This window comes from Rutidosis leptorrhynchoides, chromosome 4 (genome assembly GCF_046630445.1).
Source record: "Rutidosis leptorrhynchoides isolate AG116_Rl617_1_P2 chromosome 4, CSIRO_AGI_Rlap_v1, whole genome shotgun sequence".
Classification (NCBI taxonomy): Eukaryota; Viridiplantae; Streptophyta; class Magnoliopsida; order Asterales; family Asteraceae; genus Rutidosis; species Rutidosis leptorrhynchoides.
The window spans coordinates 203,757,086-203,765,593 of record NC_092336.1 but is presented as its reverse complement, the minus strand read 5'-3'; the positions used below and the strand labels follow the sequence as shown (position 1 = coordinate 203,765,593).

At 34.8% G+C, this 8,508-nt stretch overlaps 1 long non-coding RNA gene across 1 annotated transcript; it reads left to right on the top strand.

Annotated features, from left to right (window-relative positions):
- The first annotated feature begins 608 nt into the window (after window positions 1–608).
- LOC139904039 (uncharacterized) lies at window positions 609–3,946 on the top strand. Its single transcript, XR_011778632.1, has 6 exons — window positions 609–921; window positions 1,874–1,964; window positions 2,087–2,168; window positions 2,445–2,519; window positions 3,202–3,287; window positions 3,432–3,946. It is a non-coding gene; the product is annotated as an uncharacterized lncRNA (long non-coding RNA).
- Window positions 3,947–8,508: the final 4,562 nt, after the last annotated feature.

Sequence of the window (8,508 nt, the reverse complement as noted above, 5' to 3'; positions counted from 1 at the left end):
TACAAAAAAATCAAATCCACCCCCCAAACAGGGGGTAAAGTGTCAATTAACCATTCTCATAAAAAATCTTAAACAAACTTCACTCAAATATTCAACGGGCCATATCTTCGCACTCGCAACGAGTTAAATTTTCCCGCCACCATCGTTAAACTCGAAATAATTTTAGGAACACAATGTCACTAGCTATTCGCAAAACGGCTGCTTTTTAAAACACGCTAAATATTTGGGGTACTTTTCATACACGTTAATTCTCCGTCAAATATTTAAAAGTCGATAACTCCATAGCGAAACACGGAGATACACATATATTGTTAATTTTAAATAACATTTAATCTTTCACGGGTTATACCTTTTAGTTCGACTCGAGTTGCGCTTCAACGACATCATCGTTAGCCACAAATTTTTTTTTACAAACTAAACGTAATAAAATACATTAAAACCGAACCCCCGGCGCGAAGCGAGGGTTCGAACACTAGCTAATACTAAATGTTACCCAGACTTTGGTCGTTTTATTAATAGAAAAGCTCAAAACGACATTTAACGCTCGCCTATTTATTTACACCAGAGACTCAAACGCATCTTCTTCATCTTCCGATGTTTCTCGCGATTGAAGATGTAAGGTCGTTTTATTAACAGAAAAGCTTAAAGCTACATTTAACGCTCGCCTATTTATCTACACCACAGACAAAAACGCATATTCTCCACCTTCCGATCTTTCTCGCGATTGAAGATGTAAGGACACAGATTAGGGTTCTAAGCTATTGACCTCAACCTCTTCTTCATACTCTCCTTCATTCTATCTTATTTGTGGATGGCACAAAAAATTTGAAGCAGGCATATGGTACAAATTAGGGTTTCATACCGTTCTTATTCGGATCCGTAATTATGCGATTTTGGCCCTCTGAAGCGATTGATGAACCTGTAGGGTTTGATTTCTTTTTCGTTTGTTATTTTCGATTTATCATTTGTTTGTTGCTTATTTTTGTTTCGGAAAAAAGTGATATCCAAGTTAGATAAATTAACTACCTATTACGGAGTATCTAGCATGGTTATTATAACTTACTCCTTATTGTTTCCTAATTGAAGTTCCTATATCTGTTTTTAATATTATGTGCTGATGAATATGATAATATTGATAAATTTGTTAGTTAACTTATGTCTGCTTGCACAACTAATTTATGTTGGATTGCAACATTTGTCCAGAAGAAGAATACAAGCAGAGCATGTATTTTTCTGGTGCTATAGCTGTTGGGTTACCAGGGTTATTAGAAAAAAAAAATGGTCACATTTATCCGAGCCTTGGTTTCGTTACCGATTGTTTTTAAGTTCTTATTGCTTTTCGATTGTGTTTCTCATCTGTGTTGTTTCATGAGTGGATTTAGTCACCTATTTTGTTTTGTTATTGCTTATTGATTTTTTATTGGTTTTTTGCTTTATAATTGGCTTTTTGCTTTATAATTGCTGCTGATTATGGGTTATGCTTGATTATGATGGTTAATATGTTTAGATGTGGGTTGTTAGCTTTGTTTAGTATAATGTCATATAGAAAAAAACAGAGGACAAGTAATTGTAGCGGTACTACAGCTGATCCCTCTGTCGCTTTAGATTTCACTGTATATGTAATGTTACTGTTACCAGTTTCTTCTTTTTTAGTTCGTTATCTATTTTTAAGATGTTTCATGTCGCTTATTGTCGTTTGGTGTTGGTAATGTTCGCCTATACATTGTGTCGACAATGTTTACCTAAACTTTGTGTCGACAATGTTGATATGTTGACAATTTGTGAGTGGTTTTGTTTGTTTGTTTCATGATTTCAAGTTAATGTGTCTATTTACCTAAACATTGTGTCTTAATAATTTGTTTCCTTCTTTCAGCTGCTGATAACAGTTCTGGATATTCTATTCAACAACCATGACCCTACTAAACCTTAGGGGAAGAAGAACAAAAGATTAAATCACACCTTAGGTTAGCATGCTTAATCATGTTCATCGTTCTGATTAATGATTAAAATATGATTATTATAATGTTTGTGGATGAAAATATTTAACTTTTGGTTGGTTATTAACTATATGTATACATGTATGTAGATACCAAAGAGAAGAAGCAAATATTCAAACTTGGGTGGACCTTCAAAATGCTAAAGCAGAAGCTCAATCAAGAAAGCTTTAGGTACTTTTTAAAATTAAAACATCATTATCATTATATTATATAGAGTATTATATTATATTATATGGTGGATGGTGGATATGTGTGTGCATTTTCCATGTTACAGGTCATTTAATTTAAAATGGTTGATATAAAACCCATTTGATTCTTCGTGCCCAGCTATGTAAGGGCATGTCAACATGAAAAACCAAATTAAAACGCCATCTAAGCTATAATAGTAATTTGTTTTTATCTTACGCTTTTGAAGTCTCCGGTGTTAATTCTGAAAGTACAAATTAGGTTTTCAGGTGATAAAACTGAAATTGTCCCTCAATGTTCTAGATGCTCTAAATATGTCATTCCAACATATTGATGGTATGTATTTTTAGTTATTTGATTTTTTTCATTTCCCCCTCAATTTTTACATGTATTTGCTTGCTATGGTCTTTACCTGATGAATTTGGCTGCGATTGTTGCAAGTGACAGTTTTTTATTTGAAATGTAAACTTTCTATTCGTTTGACTCTTGGATTGCTTCAATTGTTGTTTTTTTGTTTAGGTGTATGCTTATATTTTTTTTCTAATATATATGTTTTTATCATATTGTTAGCATTTTGTACTTGAGCTCAAAGGTATTTGTTTAAGTTTAAGTTTAACTTAAACAAAAAGAAGGTAATATGCTAGGAACTTTTACTTATAGACTTATCAATTGTTGCAGGTTTCAAACTTACCACATTGATGTTTAAAATCTTACATGTTGATGTACAAAATTTCATAAAAATAAACTTTTTATCCATGAAAACCTAATAATTTTGTGCATCATTATCTAATATGGAATATTGATGATGTTATGCTTACGTTATCTTTTATCCTTCTTTCTTTTAAGGGATTTTTGGGATATTTATGATGGGTCGGTTTGCCATTAAATGATATTTATGATAGGGTTCATGCTTCAATTCCACTATAAGGACGTGTAATTTTTCCTTTATGTTTTCATTAGTTGAGATTATGATATTGTCAAGAGGTATGACAATGTTGTTGTTGTTGATAATTTATAGGTTCTTAATGATACAGGTTGATTGTGGTTTAATCAAACACTTCCGTTCTTGTTGTTATCAAGTGCTCTCACATATAAAAAAATAGGGTATTTCCATTTCCCCCTTTTTTTGGTTAACGGTTATGTGAAGTATAGATGTATCATAACGGTTATGTAGTCAAGACATGAGTTAGATTCATTACATTTTTTTTAATTTAGTTTCTTTCTACTTCTGAGAAGGGGTTTTAACAGTATGCAGTGGCAATGGTGAAAAGTGAGAGGCTACCTGCAAATAGAATTACGCCAACTACTAAAGCTACAAATATGGTGCTCCTGCTACTTCAGATGAGGTTTGTATACGAGGTTTATATATGTTCTTAACTTCTCTTCTTCATTTATTTATCGAACACTCTGAATTTCGTAAAATTTGTCAAAATGAAGCAGTTGAAATCGTCCAAACTGCATATTATATGATACTCACTGATGTGTAAAATCGCGTCTATAATTTATATAATGGGAAATACCGGTTAAAAGGATTACTACACACTAACGGGCAGTGTACCCGATCGTGCAATAGTATAAAGTTGGTAAATCCAAGATCGTTCCACGGACAGTTCACACATAAAAAATTAAGATTGCAACTAATGAAATAAACTAAGTTAATCTATGGAAATTTAAAGTACGAGATAATTTGTTTGTGGCTATTTAACGATTAGCCAAATCAAGGATAGATCAAAAGTAAAAGACAATATTTTTGGGTTTTTAAGTTTAAGCTTTAAAGCAAACAAACGAGTAAAAATAAGATAGTTGTAAACAAATAGGAGAACGAATGCTTGTCTAGACCTTTTACACCTAGTATTGGATGCGTTTAGATTAAGAAAAAAATAGGGTATTTCCATTTCCCCCTTTTTTTGGTTAACGGTTATGTGACTTAAAGTACACATGTATCATAACGGTTATGTAGTCAAGACATGAGTTAGATTCATTACATTTTCTTTAATTTAGTTTCTTTCTACTTCTGAGAAGGGGTTTTAACAGTATGCAGTGGCAATGGTGAAAAGTGAGAGGCTACCTGCAAATAGAATTACGCCAACTACTAAAGCTACAAATATGGTGCTCCTGCTACTTCAGATGAGGTTTGTATACGAGGTTTATATATGTTCTTAACTTCTCTTCTTCATTTATTTATCGAACACTACTCTGAATTTTGTAAAATTTGTCAAAATGAAGCAGTTGAAATCGTCCAAACTGCATATTATATGATACTGATGTGTAAAATCGCGTCTATAATTTATATAATGGGAAATACCGGTTAAAAGGATTACTACACACTAACGGGCAGTGTACCGGATCGTGCAATAGTATAAAGTTGGTAAATCCAAGATCGTTCCAAACACAGTTCACACGTAAAAAATTAAGATTGCAACTAATGAAATAAACTAAGTTAATCTATGGAAATTTAAAGTACGAGATAATTTGTTTGTGGCTATTTAACGATTAGCCAAATCAAGGATAGATCAAAAGTAAAAGACAATATTTTTGGATTTTTAAGTTTAAGCTTTAAAGCAAACAAACGAGTAAAAATAAGATAGTTGTAAACAAATAGGAGAACGAATGCTTGTCTAGACCTTTTACACCTAGTATTCGATGCGTTTAGATTAAGTCCCAGTTATTATCTAACTTATGTGAATTATCTAGTCGTTTCACCTGGAATTTCCCAGCGCAAACACATCAATTAAGATTACACGACACGGAATTCCCCGTAGCCTAAGACCTCCTAATTGTGACCAAATATTTCGACTGATATGAAGACTCGAATCACAATCACACCAACTCTCGTTGCGTATAATTCACCCCTATTTCGTCTAGCCTTTTGAATTCAATTTACTCTCGTCTCCGAGTAAGCAAACAATCAATTAAGACAAACCAATTGTAAATTATTGTATTAAATTAATGAACTCTCGTTCTATCAAACAAGTACACAACCAATTGAATCGAAAAGTCTAGCTTTAATAAGAATCGTTCTTTAATTCAAACCTCAAATCATCATAAATTAAACGAATAATTGATAAGTTAGGGATGGCAATGGGCGAGAAAAAACCCGTGACCCGCGGGTACCCGATCCGCGATGGGTGGGTAAAATCATTAAATCTTACCTGCGGGCACGGGTACGGGTAAAAATTTATACCCGCCGACGGGTCACGGGCGGGTCGCGGGTATATACTAACCGTTGCGGGTAAAACCCGACCCGTGAATACATGAGACTTTTCTTAATATCCACTAATTAATACTTACAATTTTGATTAAATTTAAAAGTTACATTACTAGTATTTGAATAATGATTAAATATATAATATTATATACAAGTAAAAAAGTTAATTTTTACGTCATTATACATATAGCTTGTACATATGATTTTATAATTAACAAAATTATTTGAATTTTCTAATAAAAAGTTGTATATTAATATTACCCGCGGGTCACGGGTATCAGCGGGTCACGGGCATGGGCGAAAAGGTTTTACCCGTGGGCGGGTAACGGGTCTCAACGTGCAAAAAAGAAACCCGACGGGCGGGTCGCGGGTATATAGAACCCGTGCCCGTTACCCGCGGGCGCCATCCCTAGATAAGTAGCATCCAACACATAGGTTTATAAGTCTAGACAAACATTAAATAACTTAGCCAATAACCATGGCAACAATAGAAATCAAAAACAAACAATTAAGATAATTCATTATTGTTGATAAGAGTTAAACCTAATTGAAATCTTGATCTTGAACGATTGACGAATTTATCAACTTTATACTATTGCACGATCGGTTACACTGCCCGTCAGTGTGTAGTAATCCTTTTAACCGGTATTTCCCATTATATAAATTATAGACGTGATTTTACACATCAAGTTTTTGGCGCCGCTGCCGGGGCTTAATACAGCCAAGAATTCCTCTTCATTTTTTCACCATAAAAGTGCCCAAACCCAATTTGCTTCATCATATTAAGGCAACTCTGATACAATAACATATAACATACTTCAAAAGAATCAAAAAGGCATACAAAAGATCTTCTCGACTCTCAAGTCATAATCTTCCCAATTATCGCGAATAAAGACCAAAACCGTATCCGAATGGACTAAAAATGACGGATATTGCCATGATAAATATATGAGAAATGCGCAATATCAAATCACCCCACACTAGAGTCTTGCTTGTCCTCAAGCAAAGTCGACTTGAAGATAATCTTCTACTAAATGGTAACGTCTTCATAAGTGTAAGTAGAGCCAATGAATATAAACCAAAAGAGAAACTAGCATGGGTACGGTTTTAAGAGAACATATCAACAATGTGGCTTCCACTTGTAATCCCAAAATCTCCAACATCCCCAAATAGAATATCGGCACAATAATAATACTAACCCGAACAACGTGCACCAAATATGTAATCCAAATAAATGTAGAGAATCCCGAACCTGATAATGTCTTCAAATATAGAACGTGGATACAAGTGGAAACCATGAGCCGAGAAAGTGAAACCTTCGAACCAAAGAACTCTACGGGCTACCCCAAGATTGATCAAGCCAATGCCTCCCACAGTATCTAACATCGCGAGATGGTGGTAAGAAAATAACGTAGCTTAGGAGGATACCACATTACGTCCGAATATCATCGATAATTATGAGGTAATCATCTAATCCGTTAAGTCAACCATAAAGATTGAGGTTCATCAGGCTTAAAAGCTGATATCTTACCTTTCCAGAGGTTATTCACTGGGAATCTGATCAATCACTGACATTTTTGTGTATCATGGTGCGCTTCCCATTTGGCTAGTAAATCTCCATCATTGAGATAAGCTTTGACTACCAGTTTCCCTGTTTGACGTTGAGGCCTGGTAGATTTCCAGTCGATTTTAGCAATGACTTTTCAAATTTTTCGTCACCCTACAACTGGTCTGGACTACAACTTTTGAAACAAATCAGCAAGTGTGTCGTTCCGGAGACTTGACTCCCTTTAGGATGGAATGGATACATCCTGTGTGGTTAAATTAAGTGGTTGGACGCAACATTGTCCTTGTTAAGAGAAACAATGAGGATCACCCTGTTAAAGTTTTCGATCTAGTGCATGGCCCGGTTTCGACCACACGCTACTATCACCGTTCATACGGTTGATACTCGCCTTGGTGCAAGTGACCTACGTATGAAATTTAATGTTCATGTAGGATTTCACATTCAAAATAATGAACATGTTTCGAAAGTTCAAGACTTTCACCTCTAACAGTACCTCATCGTGAAATGATGGGTAATGAAATGGTACAGCTTAAGAGGTATACGTACCAAGTGAAACGGTCGGAAGACTTTACTTTCTTAATGAGTGGATCTGACTCACTCGGGAATGTCAATCTATTTCAATTGACATTCGGTTTAAATCCCAAAAACCTTTGGGTGCCATAGCTTTTGGCTATGGGTTGTGTTGTCTAAGCAAACACAAGCACGTAGCTATTGTTCCTAAAAAGGACAACACTGGTGAAGCTCTAGGCTCCTCTTCCCACAGTATCACACCATTAAATGATGTAATAATAAAATGATATAGTTTCGGAAGTCTGCTATACCAAGTAACCAAAAGTTTTTGATCTGGCACGTGATTCGGTCACAATCACGCTATGCAATCACCACTCTCTCACGGTTTACACCCGTTTGGTACAGGTGACCTACTATTGAGTTCCCCGAACTCGTAGGATTTCATGTCCAAGATAATGAACATGTGGGACAATTTTGGCTTCTTTGAAATCACGAAATATGCCATAAAATACCAAGCCATATCATAAACAATAGTTTTGGCCGAATTTTCAATTGGTTTTCTATTTTTTTTTTCTTTTTCTCTAACTTTTCTCTTTTTTTTTATTTTCCCCTAAATTTTTCAATTTTTTTTACGACTAAAACCCGTGAAACATCAAGTCTTTTAAGATCAAAACTAATATGATGATTTCATTAACAACCAACCCGAGAGATTTTACATCCTCACCCCACACTTGAGATCGAGTAATGTCCCCATCACTTGAAATAAAAATTAGATAAAAAATCGAAAGGGTAAGAAAAATAAAAAACTTATCGAGTTAACCACTGATCGTGGAATGACAGTGACAGATGGCGCTGAACTGACTGCCAGCATAAGAACATTGTCCATTCCCGATCCTTACACCAATATCATCACTCATGCGGTTTTGCTGAACTTAATGCCAGACTTGAAAATCGTTTCACCAACAAACCTAAGAAAAATAAAAACAAAAGAAAACTACATAAACAGGACAAGGTGGCACCACCCGATGCCGAAACGCCTT